The sequence below is a fragment of the Silurus aristotelis genome (genome assembly GCF_946808225.1).
Source record: "Silurus aristotelis genome assembly, chromosome: 4".
Taxonomy (NCBI): Eukaryota; Metazoa; Chordata; class Actinopteri; order Siluriformes; family Siluridae; genus Silurus; species Silurus aristotelis.
This window is the reverse complement of record NC_139577.1, coordinates 7473967-7487606: the sequence shown is the minus strand read 5'-3', so window position 1 is coordinate 7487606 and position 13640 is coordinate 7473967. Positions and strand designations below refer to the sequence as shown.

Below are 13640 nucleotides of genomic sequence, written 5' to 3'. Positions count from 1 at the left end.
AAACACTATTGAACACCTTTGAAATAAATGTAAAATCTGACTGCACCCCAGGCCTTCTCATCTCACCTACATCATACTAAATTCCTTGTAGCTAAATGAATCTCCACAAATCTCCACAAAATCTAGTGTAACATTTTTCAAGAAAAGTCAAGGTTCTTAAAGGGTGGTAGCTTAGTGGTTAAGGCATTGGACTTTGGATCGGAAGGTCACAAGTTCAAATCCCAACACCAGAAAGCTGCCATTGCTGGGCCCTTGAGCAAGACCCTTAACCCTCCCCTGCTCAGTTGTGAGTCGCTCTGGATAAGGGCTTCTGCCAAATGCAATAAATGTAAATGTTATAACAGCAAATGGTTACTACATGTGGAATGGGATGTTGAAAAATTATAATCTTATGTACAGGTGTCCACAAAACATGTGAATAAAGTGATTCTGTGCCATGCCTCTAGTAATAATCAACCTGTTGATGTTCATTCTGTTTTGAATGTCTCCAGTTCTTTAGATCTTTCATGGAACTAAGTAAAGTCATTAGGAAATGTGTACAATAGCTGTCTCACTGTGGTTACAGGTGTTTAAAAGCTTTACTTGAAGTGGACACAAACTACCCATGTGTTCAATGCTCTGAATTTACACCTGCACTTCCAGCCAATCACAATCCAATATTCACACCTGAACTCTTTCCTGCCAATCACAATCCAATATTCACACCATAATACTTTCCAGCCAATCACAATCCACTATTCACACTTGAACTTCCTGCCAATCACAACCCACTATTCAAACATGAACTTCCTGCTAATCACAATCCAATATTCACACCTGAACTCTTTCCAGATATTTACAATCCAATATTCACACTGGAACCCTTTACTGCCAATCACAATCCACTATTAATCCACAATCCAATATTCACATCTGAACTTCCACCAATCACAATCCACTACTAACACCAGGACTCTTTCTCGCCAATCACAATCCACTGTTCACACTTAAACTCTTTTCGGCCAATCACAATTCACTATTTACACTGACCAGGGTAAATATAATATATACATCACATATAGCTACAGATAAATATTATATTATATATATATATATATATATATATATATATATATATATATATATATATATATATATATATATATATATATATATATATATAGATAAGTTGTAGGAATTAATCTAGATTTGTACACAAGGTGAGATTTATTGAAATTCTAAAAGGACTGTTGTACTGATGCTAAAGTAAATATAGAATATTATAAACGATGAACACCAGAACTCCACCTAAAGCGTATAAAGAAGGTATTTCTGCTGCTTGGACCCAAAACGACCATAAAAATCCGCAAGCCTGACTCTGACTTGGCATCGTATCCGAGTCACCCCTCGCACACCGACTCCATTTCTCTCCCTCGTGAAAAGTTTTTGGCTTCGATCTGAGCGAAACGCTTGTTTTGATTAGATTAGACTATCTAATCTATCGTCCAAATATGAAACCTGTCTCCTGCACCGTGTCGGTCCGATTAGGGGCTTCGAGACGCTTACCGTCTCCTTTAGGCTTTCCATATTAGAACAAAAATTTAGCGTGTAAAACATGCAGAGCGCGAACCAACGCCAAAATATCGGCAGATCTGATAAACGTGGAGCTTTTGCACTCTGAGAGACGGGGAGCATGCAAAGCTGCCACCTCGACTCCATCTCTTTCTCACTCACTCTTTTTGGTTAAAACTGCATACCCATGTCCATCTTTCACTTCCATCTCTTATTAGAACGTTTTGCAGCATGGCATCCGACAGGTCCTAAAGTAGTAACGTTTCACACAATGTTACTGCAACATTTTCTACATTGAAATGTTCACACGTTTTTCAGGCAACAATTTGCAGAAACGTTAACATAAAACTTTCATAATTGAAAAAATTTACATTTTTCAGTTTCACAACGGAAATGTTCCATTAAGTAATTAAAAAAATTGTGGTTTTTGGTTTGGTTTGACTAAAAACATTTAGAAAGCATTTCAAAACATAAAGTTTTGTTCGCGCAGCGTTCCAAATGAAACAAAACATTTATCTTGTGTAATGCATATGTTAAATGTTGAGGTTTATACAACGAAATGTTGCTGAAATGCTGTAGGAATGTTGCATAAAGGTTTATTAAGGTTGATGCACATTCAGGTGGATACTCATGAACTGACAGAAACAAAATGTGTGCGTGTGTGTGTGTGTATGTGTGTGTGTGTGTGTGTGTGTGTGTGTGTGTGTGTGTGTGTGTGTGTGTGTGTGTGTGTGTGTGTGAGGGGGGATTTAGAAAGAGAGAGACAGAAAGACAAAGAAAGATAAAAAAAAGACATTATATATAAAAAAATATATTTTTTTTTCAGTATAAAGCAAATTTTTCAAGATATTTGTTTAACCACATCTCTCTGTCTCTTACTCTCTATTTAAAGCTAGTCATATTGAACATTTTTCCAGATTCCTCTGGAGAGAGAATGGAAAGAGGAATGTGTGTGTACTGATATTAATGTGGTCACATCTCATTCCCTCTTATACTTACTCTTTAAATCCTGTCACGGTTCTGTTTGTAGAGAAAGACAGAGTGCACTCGTTTATATCATTACAGCTGCTCATATCAAAACATTTTCAGATTTTTTTCCCCCCAGATGGAGAAGAGGGGGAACGGGATAAAGAGAGGATTAATACAGCTACTCGTTTAACCACATGTTTCTCTCTCTGTCTTAGAGGTTGTTTTTTTTTAACCACAGATCTCTCTCTCTCTCTCTCTCTCTCTCTCTCTCTCTCTCTCTCTTTTTCTCTCTCTCTCTCTCTCTCTTTCTCTCTCCCTGCTTAAGGAATCTCTTGTTTCAGAAACCACATCTCTTGTTTCAGTTACTAAGAAACACAGAGAGAGAGAGAAAGACAGGCTCATGTAGACAGATAAATATTTAAGAGAAAGAGAGAGAGAGGAGAAGAAGAAACTGCAGTTAAATGTGAGTAAAATTACTTCTAGATGAGCCATTATGGTTCTTTATAATGACTCTTTGTAGGAGTAGAAAAACCATTTGACCTTTCGGTCCAGAAACTGAACACTAAACTCACAGCCGGCTCCCTCAGGAGGAATGGTGCTGTGCCCTGGCCACAATATTAGATACGGTATTATTATTATTATTATTATTATTATTATTATTATTATGTTTATTTATTCTTTGGCCTGAATCCCTGCTTATCATCAAAAATTATTGTTTTGTATTTACTTTTATTTTGTCCTATTTTTTTCTTTTATTCCCTGGCTTTTTTTTCTTTCTTTCCTTCCTGATAAATATAACATAAATATAACAATTGGCCTTATAAATATAACAGAGAGAGAGAGAGAGAGAGAGAGAGAGAGAGAGAGAGAGAGAGAGAGAGAGAGAGAGAGAGAGAGAGAGAGAGAGAGAGAGAATGTGTGTTTGGCAATACAAATGTTATTTGTAATACATATTCTTCATGTCAATAAAACAACCTTTGAAAACCTGTGTGTGTGTGTGTGTGTGTGTGTGTGTGTGTGTGTGTGTGTGTGTGTGTGTGTGTGTGTGTGTGTGTGTGTTTATGACAGAGACAGAGAGAGATTGGCTGTACTCCAGGAACCAGTGTAGAAGCAAAGCTGAGACGTGTGTTCCGTGTTAGCCACAAGGGGGCGCTGCTACCGAACTCCGTCTCCTCATTATAAATCACGCTCAATCAAACTCCAATCAAAGCACTGACAAGTTTCCTTCATTTCATTTCACTAATAATAAACAATAATTGATTCATGTAACTGTAATGCGATCAGATTAAATAAATAATGCCTTCTGCCTTTATCAACCATCACAGAGCAAAAAACCCACATGTAATGCACTGAAAAGGGCGTGTAATGAGTAGCCATTTTGTTTTTGTTTTATTGACTAGATCATCACACTGTGTACAAGATGCACATCCTATGACATGAAATAAAAAACATGGCACTGGACCTGGTTTCCTTTCACCTCCCACGTAGCAGTTCCAGTCGGAAAACATCCTGACAACGTAGCGGCAAACCGTAGCCTACCATACGGAAAGAAAAAAAACCCTGTAAACCAAAATATTTAACTCAGTCAATTTAAACAAGTTGGTTTATGAAAGAACGGAGGAAAAACATAACAGTTCGGTGTGACGGGTGTAAAGACGCATAAGACGTGGGTCACATTTCAGTAATCAAACATATTGACCTCTGGGGTGCCAATACGTTAATCAGAGTAAGACGATGGAAAAAAAAAAAGAGTTCATGTGTATTTATGCCATTCAAAGTAAGTAAAAAATAAATAAATAAATAAAAAGACGTGCAGATGTGCAAACATGCAACATGATGATCAACGACAAGGTCCCTGTGAACAAAGCTTTACGTAAGGCTTTAGTATGAGTGCACTGGTGTACACAAACCTGTGACAAGGCTGCTGTTCTAGAAACACCTCGTTTTAACCAATCAGAATCCAGAACTCAGCAGAACTCCAGAATCCAGAACTCAGTTCTTGATACCCACAATGCACTTTTCAGGCTGACATTAGAGTTATATTTTTAGTCGTGCATGTGCAAGAGTTAATACCAATCCAAAAGTGCTGCACTAATGAAGAGTGTATTTGGTGGCATGCACATAAAAGGAGAGAGAGAGAAAGAGAGGGAGAAAGAGACGGAGAAAGAGAGAGAGAGAGAGTGAGAGAGAGAGAGAGAGAGAGAGAGAGAGAGAGAGAGAGAGAGAGAGAGAGAGAGAGAGAGAGAGAGAGAGAGAAGGAAGGATGGATGGATGGATAGAGAGAGGGATGATGAGGGGTGAGCGAGAGGTTTACAGGCCTGCCTGAGTGCTCCGAGCTGCCACATGATGCAGTTTTACGAGAGCAAGCGGGGTAACGGGAATGAGGGAAAAGGGGATGGAGGGATGTGGATGGAGGGGATGGAGTGAAGGGAACAGGGTGGCTTGTAAACAGAAAAACTACGGTAGAGGTTCAGATTAGCAGCATCGTAAAAGCAGGCTAGTGCCACTGCCATATTTGGTGCCTGCTCTGATGTTTTCCACGAACGAAGACAGGAAGATACGATCATTTCACTTCCTTTTGTTTTAATTTAAAAGGAAATAATGGCACCCAAATATAGATGGGGTGGGAGAGATGCAGCTAGTGTGCAAAGAGGGAGGTGGGGGATAGAGGAGAGAGAGAGAGAGAGAGACAGAGAGAGAGAGAGAGAGAGGGAATGAGAGAGAGATGGTCTATAAGATAACTGGTTGAATCTCAGAATCTCTGAGTGTGTTTCCTGTCAGGAAATTCAGGTTTAGGACATAAAAAATAAACAAATTCACAAATTAGTTATCTTTAATGGGGCTTTTATTACAATGTTGTTTAGAATAAACAAGTGTCTGTTTGTTGCTCGTCATCGGACCTCTTGATGTGATAACCTGCTCATGGCAAGTTGGTAAGATATATATATGAGGCAGGGAGCCACGTGGAAAACACTAAGGGTACCAACACTTTTGGTGCCCCTTTAATAGGAATTCACAAGATAGAAGTTAGTAACACATGAAGAGTGTGAGGGAGAGAAAGACAGGCAGACAGATAAAAGGAGAGACACAAAAATGTAGTAAGGAGGGTAGACAGATATAAAAAAGAGGAACCGGACTAAGAGAAACTCTTAAGCGAAGCGAAAAATCGGAAAAATCTGGAGTTGGTACTTATAAATGACATAAAAATGGTAAAAAAAAACTATTTTATTATTGTATTATTCATTTAAAGTAGTAAATAAAACATTTATGAAAAGTAATTCACAATTTTTGTTGAGTTTACAAAACCTCGCAATTATTTGTTACTAGCGAGGGGTCATATAACGTAACCCCCACGAGTATCGAGGTTGCTATATATATATACAGGGGGATATATCAGGCTGCAAGTAAACAGTTTGTCTTCAAAGTTGATGTGCTGAAATGGGCAAGTGTAATGATCTGAGCGAGTTTATAACTGCAGCTTTTGCAGGTTCCTGGTCTGCAGTGGTCTTATCTATCAAAAGTGGTCCAAGGAAGCTACAGTGCAACCGGCATTTGGCCATACAGTGTAAAACAAAATAAGGGTGTAATTGCAGCCAATCAGATTCCAGGAGTAAGGTCATGTGATCCAGACACCAGCTGTATTACAGGAGTGAAAAATAAACAGTAAACGTTGCTTCAAACACATGTAAACTACTTTATATTTCTCAGCGTCTTTATTTGGCATTTTTACGTGTTTTTTTTTCTTTACCTATAACCTGTTGTGCATTTTGGATGCATTTCTGTTTCTCCTGGTGCAGCTGAAACACACTTGCTCTCGTAACGAAGCTCCTGAGCATCACTGATATTTAACAAAACACAGCTTTATGTCTCTCAGCGGCCGAGTAACCTGCGAGGTCTGATCGGGCCCCGAGCGGGCTCCGAGCGTTGCCAGAGAACCTGCACAGATTTTTTACAGGCCCGCACTTATTAAGGGTTTTCTACCGAACATATTTTATTTTTCCTTTTGTTTTCATTGGGGAGCCTGAGGGCCATCTGGCAGCGTTCTTAGCGCAATAAAGATGCAAGGTCTCCGTCTTGTTTTTATTTTATCGTATGTTAAACGGCATCGTTTGATTAAAGAAGGAATGAATGTAGCCTGGGCTTCTGGAGCTGTATTCTGTAATATTCCTTTATTAGGTTTATCCACTTGGCAGGCTTGTTTCTCTATGAGGCACAACACAAAAGATTGCTGCTTAATGGCTAAACAGTGGTTTTGGGATTAGAACCTAAACCCTTTCGATTTAACTGTTCAGCTCTCACCACTCACGCTTTTATCCGAACAGTGTGCAGCTTAGCTTTACAAGTCCTGCGCTAATTCCCATTAGCCTCGTAAGAGCGACCGAGAAACGGAAATCAAGCATTAGAAAAAACAGAGAGCAAATTGGCCCTAGCGTCTTGCTAATCCACCATACAGCGCACAGGAACAAAGGGAACGAGGAGCTCACTTCGTGTGAGGAGAGCAAGTCCTGCTGAACAGTGCTGCCTGATTTATCCACAATAACATCATTGTTACACACATCACACCTTAAACATGGCAGCCTATCGTATATCACTCTTTTTACTCTCCTAAACCTTTAAATACGCAAGCGAGCTAGTGTTATCACTTTGCATCTCGCTAATCCATGAGTTTTAGCTGTTTAGCTGGAGATATACCTCATAAAATTAGCTTCGCGTTGCTGTGTCTGAAAATCTGACCTTTTCTGATTATATCAGAGATCAAATCTAACTTTATATCCCATAATCCTACAGTACAATTTTCACAGAGATTTTTCTATTTCTGTTACAGATAGATACAGAGGCCACACCTCCTTCACTGTTACAGATAGATACAGGGGCCACACCTCCTTCACTGTTACAGATAGATACAGAATCCACATCTAAATCATGTGATACCTCTTGTTTCCCTTTTACTGTTAGGGGCTCCTTTAAAATAGAAGAAAATCTCAAATGTGTGGAAGGAAGTAGTAGAGAAAATTGGAGCCTCTGGTGAGTGTGTGTTTTAAGTACAGTTTGCGACTAAGCTAGTACGAAGCTAGTACAAAGCCATACACATGGCATTTTATAAAAAAAAAAAAGCAATTCTCTCACTGATTATTTCTTTGTGTTGAATTATTTGGAAACTCTATACGAGGTGGTATCAAAATGTTTCCAGACTAATGGTGTACCCGGTGCTACTCTGACCATGTGTAATACCACGGATGCGATTTCACTATGGACACCACTAGAACAAAGAGCAAACGTGAAATTCTGCGTGAAACTAAGCAAATCTGCCACAGAGACGTTTGACATATGTTTGACATACGGCAACAGACTTCAAGAGAGGATGATTATCGCTGGAAGATGACGAGACATCAAAAAGACCACCAACAAAGTTGACACCATACGGCAACTTGTGCATGATGATCATCGGAGAACAAATTTATATGATCGTACTATCAAACCCCAACCTACTCGCCAGATTTGACTCCTTGCAGACTTCGCCTTCTTTAAAGGTCACCATTTTTACACCATTGTGGAGATCCAGCACAAATTTTAGAAGGTGCTTGACATGCTTTCAGGACACATTCCAGGAGTGTCAGGAACCCTGACCAGGGGAACTATTTTGTGTAAGGTGTAAGGTGATGTAACCTTTGTAAGGTGTGTGAACATGGATAAATAAAATACTTAATTGTAAACAAAGCTAGTCTTTTTGATAACAACTCGTATACTGCAGTTACTAAAAATGTTTCATTTGAAGGGGGTGGGAGTTCCTGACAGGCCACAACTACAAGAGGTGACAAGTGAGTTCCCTTTCAGGAACTCGAGCTGTGACGGAATGCTTTGGGAACGTGATTGCATTGTCCATGCTCTGAGTAATGAGTCTAATCAGTCAAAATAAAAGACAAGCTGTCACCGGCGGGGTGACGTCATGACCAGGGAGTATAAAGCGCACCTGGAGAGAAGACTGCTTCAGCTTCTGTTTTGTTCATTGAAATTCAATGTTTGTCTGTCTGTTTGTCAAAAAAACTAAGGCATTTAAGAAAACCAAGCACACGTTTTGGCCGTGTGCTTCGCCCTGTCCTCGCTTCATTTCGGGAAGGGATACACACAGCGTGTGTGTGGCTTGTTTGCAAGCAGAGCATGCGATTTCGGCTCTCTCGACCTGCGCTGGTCAGCAATCCGCCATTGGTTTGTCACAGTAGATCTGAAGGATGCGTACTTTCACATACCCATCCTCCCTTCTCACAGGAAGTTCCTGAGTTTTGCTTTGGGGGTCAAAGCATTCCAATATTCTTTCATTCGGCCATGCCCTGTCACCCTGCACCTTCACGAAGTGTGTCCATGCGGTTCTGGCTCCCCTGAGACTTTAGGGCATTCGTATCCTCAATTATATCGACAATTGGTTGATATTAGTTTAATCAGAGCAGTTAGCGGTCCGGCATTGAGATGTCGTTCTTGCTCACATAAAGGAGCTGGGGTTTTGGCTGAATACCGGGAAGAGTGTGCTTTCTCCATCACAGAGAACCACCTATCTCTGCATTACAGTGGAACCCGGTTATGTTGCCAGCCTAGGGGACGCCAAGATAACCGATGATCGAGATAAACAAAAACCAATATGGCGGCAATATATTAACGTGCTTGAAGTTTCTTTATGTACATGATGTGCGTTATTAAATGAGAATGTGCATGCACGTGTTTTTGAAGTTTTTTTTACACAACAGCATTGCCGCGATTTGTTCGATTGGTCATGCGGACTGAGATAACCTGTAATGCGGATAAGGAGGCAGAAGCAGAAGAAAACGCAAACAAAGTTTATTAAGAATACTCAGGAGGTAATCCACCAATACTTGTAGCGAAGCTGTAATATCCAGTGGTGCGCTCCGGGAGCGCGGTCCATGAAGTTCTGTGAAAGCAGAGACAGTTCGTGTAGAGAATCCACGGATCCACACTATGGAAAGCGCAGCGCTGGGCAGCAACGGATAAACGTGGTGCAGACAGCGTGAACATGGAAAACAGCAGGATCGGGGTAATCCGGGGTGCCGTTGAGAGAATGCGGAGTACGAGAAGAAGGGTACGTAGCGGGATACGTATACCCAATTACACAGACCGACATGAACCAACACATACGATCATGCACAAACAATAACGGACCGCGAGTGTGTGGAGGTGAGTGGCTTAAATAGGACATGGGATGAGTGAGTGAATGAGAGTCAGGTGTGTGTGATCAGCATGACTGCGACGAGTTCGCCCGCACGGGAAGAGAAGCAGGGTGCTTCGGGGAATGCCGCTGCTGAAGGGGACGTGGCAGGGGGATCCCTGACATAACTGACGTTAAGTGCCAAATTCGCCCCCCCCCTCTGGCTCAAAATATATTAGGGTTTGGCGACATAAAAAAATCAACATAATCGATTAAAAAATGCTAAGACAAAGCGAGAATTTGGCGGTTCCACTTCAAAAACGTCGACCTAATAGGGTTGGCGAGTTAACCGAGGTCGAGATAAGTGAGTTCGACTGTATTTGGGCAAATATGCGCGCGCAGTTTTCCCCCGCGCAGTTTTCCCCTGCCCGCATAGCATCCATACTCACGGCTGTCAGGAAGGTCAGAGAAGAGCAGTCACTTACTATCAAGCAGTTCCAGAGACTGCTCGGTCTCATGGCAACAGCGTCCGGTGTCATTCAACTTCCTCCTGTACCCCTTCAGTGGTGGCTCAGAGCCTGGGGGTTCTCTCGGAAGGGCAATCCCCTCTGCATGATTAAGGTCACACGGTGATGCCTTTGTGTTGGGAGTTCCTGGTTGTCGCATTGTGCTTACGACGGATGCGTCCCTCACGGGATGGGGAGCGGTCATGAGTGGCCGCTCTGCACAAGTTCTATGGAAGAGTGTCCATCTGAGGTGGCACATCAATTGCCTAGAAGTGCTGGCCGCGCTTCTGGCTTTGAAGCACTTCCTCCCGGACCTCAGAGGCCATCAAATGTTGGTCCGCTCAGACAACACCTCAGTGGTCACATATATATTAACCACCAGGGGGGTCTGCGTTCGTGCCCTGTAAAGGCTGGCGTGCCAGATCCTCCTGTGGGCCCAGGGGAATATATCCTCCACGAGGGGGTCGTATGCCGCATCTGTTCACTGCATGGTGCTCTCGGCATAGAATAAATCCAGTCCACTGCCTGGTTGGTTCAGTTCAGTGCTGTAGATCCTGCAGGAGCAGATCGCAAAAGGGTTGGCTCCATCCACCACTTAAAGTCTACACGTCTCCTGTTTCGGCGTATCACGCCCCCATGTCCGGGCATTCACTGGGCAGAGACCCATTTCTGACACGTTCTCTCAGTGGCACCTGGAGGCTGAGGATTCCGGTGCGTCACAGAGTGCCTGGTTGGGACCTGGCCGTAGTGTTGGAGGCTCTATCCGAGTCCCCCTTCAAGCGTTTGGCCGGGACTTTGTGGAGGCACTTTGTGGAGGCTTTCTTGCTGGCCATCTGCTCTGTGAGTAGAGTAGGTGATTTACAGGCCCTCTTCTTACGAGTCATCTAGTCTCCCCACTACATTCGGGGTCAGAGCTTACTTGTGTGGCAGCTTCTAAGGCTTAGTCCTGTGGAGTGTCCCTCCAAGACCTCTGTGACGCTGAGGGGTGGTCCACCCTGCTCACCTTTACCAGGTTTTACAACCGTGACCTCTGTGCCACTCCTGGCACCTCTGTCCCTTGACTTAGTTGTGCTCATTCACATTAGTCAGGGACTGGTCGATGTGGTGTTATTGGACTCTTGTTTCCAAAGCGTTCCAACGCAGATCGAGTTCCTGAAAAGGAACGTCTCTAGGTTACGTATGTACATATGGAACCTAGAGACGTTCATCCTTATGTGAACGTAGCATTAATACAATCCTGGTCTTGGCAAGTAAATGTAAAAAAAAAAAATTGAGTGAGGACATTCCATCACATCTTTCCTCAAATGAAAATGCAGAAAATTGAGAGGCAGCTCACTAATCTGTGAGCTTTAGCTCGTTGTGGAGAGAAAGGGGAGTGGAGCAACAAGAGCAAATGGTTCGTGAGATCAGAGCTCCGGGCCGGGCTTTGTGTTTCTGGCGAATGCCCTTCATTCCAAACCCGGCAGAGATTTAGGGACTTTCAAAGTCATAAAAAAAATTGGAAACAATAAAAAAGCATTGACTCAAAAACCATTGTTATGGCTAATGAGCACTTGGCAAAAAGAAGCGAATGCAATCCAGTACAAAGAGACGCGCTGTCAACTTAATCACGTCCTTGCATTTGAACAAAGAACACACCAAAAATCAAAGAAAGAAGCAAAAAAATTCCCCAGATACGCCCCAGTGACGTCCCCCTAATAAACGACAAGGGTTACCATTCTATTCGTTCAGCATAATCAAGGTTAATCTATCATTTATCTCCATCTAAATCTGCTGCACCTTCTGCACCTCAGCGTCCTTCATCAGACTGATGTCATGATGGATGACGGACCTAATGTATATTAAGTATATCCTGCTTCTTTGGAAAAAAAAAAAGAAGAGGGAGGGAAGACGTTTGAAACACAGCCCAACAGGATGAGAGGAGTTCCTGCGTAGCATCAACGCCATTCTGGCAGAAATGGAGCATGTCATGGTGGCAGTAAAAATGCATAGAGAGAGAGAGAGAGAGAGAGAGAGAGAGAGAGAGAGAGAGAGAGAGAGAGAGAGAGAGCTGTTATTCGTTAGGGATTTCGATGTCATGGATGTTTCTGTGTAAAACTGATGAAAGACTTTTTTGCTCAGGACTGGCACAGATGGGGTGAAGCTTTGTTCTGGCTTCTGTCACATAAAAATGGAACAAATCAGAAAAAAATAGACAGATGGATAGATAGATGATATGACACCACATGGCTTCGCACTGAATCTACATGACTCCATATTGACTCCACACGTGCACTAAATCAAACCTTTTTTATTTAAAAATTATATTGTGATTTGGCAGTGGGTGGAAAGCCACACCCCTTTAACAGTGACTGACAGGCACACAGGCCCCTTCTATATTCCTGCAACTAACAGACACCATAACCATGCCTCATTTGATATTTATGATATGCTTCACCGACAGGAAATCAAAGGCTACACCTTCCTCACATACTGAAAGTCAACAGTCACACCTCATTAACTGTATCTGAGATGCTAACGCTTTGCCTCCTTCACTTTGAATGACTGACACCAAGACCACATAGAGACCACTCTACCTTCTATGTTACTGACAGACAGAGGAGCCACACTTTCTTCAAAGTGACTGAAACACCATGGCCACACCTTCTTCAGTGTTACAGATAGATACAGAGATTTTGTTGAATTCATACTGATTAATACTCAGAGGCCACAACCCCCTTCACTGTTACTGATAGATCCAGAAGCCAGACTTTCTTCATAATGACTAATACAAGGAGTCCTTGCTACATTTAGTGTTACAGATAAATAGAGAGGCCATACCTCCTTTAATACTACAGATAAATACAGAGGCCACACCTATTTTATTACTACCGATAAATACAGTGGCCACACCTATTTTATTACTACAGATAAATACAGAGGCCACACCTATTTTATTACTACAGATAAATACAGAGGCCACACCTCTTTTACTGTACAGGTAATACAGAGGCCACACCTCTTTTATTACTACCGATAAATACAGAGGCCACACCTTTTGTTATTGTTACAGGTAAATACAGAACCCATACCTCTTGTTACTGATAAATACAGAGGCCACACCTCTTTTACTGTTACAGGTAATACAGAGGCCACACCTATTTTATTATTACAAATAAATACTGAGGCCACACCTTTTTTTATTTGCTACAGGTAAATACAGAACCCATACCTCTTATTGTTACAGATAAATACAGAGGCCACACCTCTTTTATTGCTACAGATAATACAGAGGCCACACCTTTTTTATTTGCTACAAGTAAATACTAAAGCCACATCTCTTTTGTTGTTACAGATAAATACAGAGGCCACACCTCTTATTGTTACAGATAAATACATAGGCCACGCCTCTTTTACTGTTACAGATAAATGCAGAGACCACGTCTCTGTTACTAATACAGATAAATACAGAGGCTACA

General features: G+C 41.8%; 1 long non-coding RNA gene across 1 annotated transcript in view; it reads left to right on the top strand.

The window, feature by feature from the left end:
• The window catches only part of LOC310725158, a 31960-nt gene extending 28053 nt beyond the window's left edge, over positions 1–3907 (top strand). Inside the window, exon 3 of the long non-coding RNA XR_014533258.1 lies at positions 3589–3907. This is a non-coding gene — a long non-coding RNA (uncharacterized lncRNA). The remainder of the gene's footprint in view (positions 1–3588) is intronic.
• The last annotated feature ends 9733 nt before the right edge of the window (positions 3908–13640 follow it).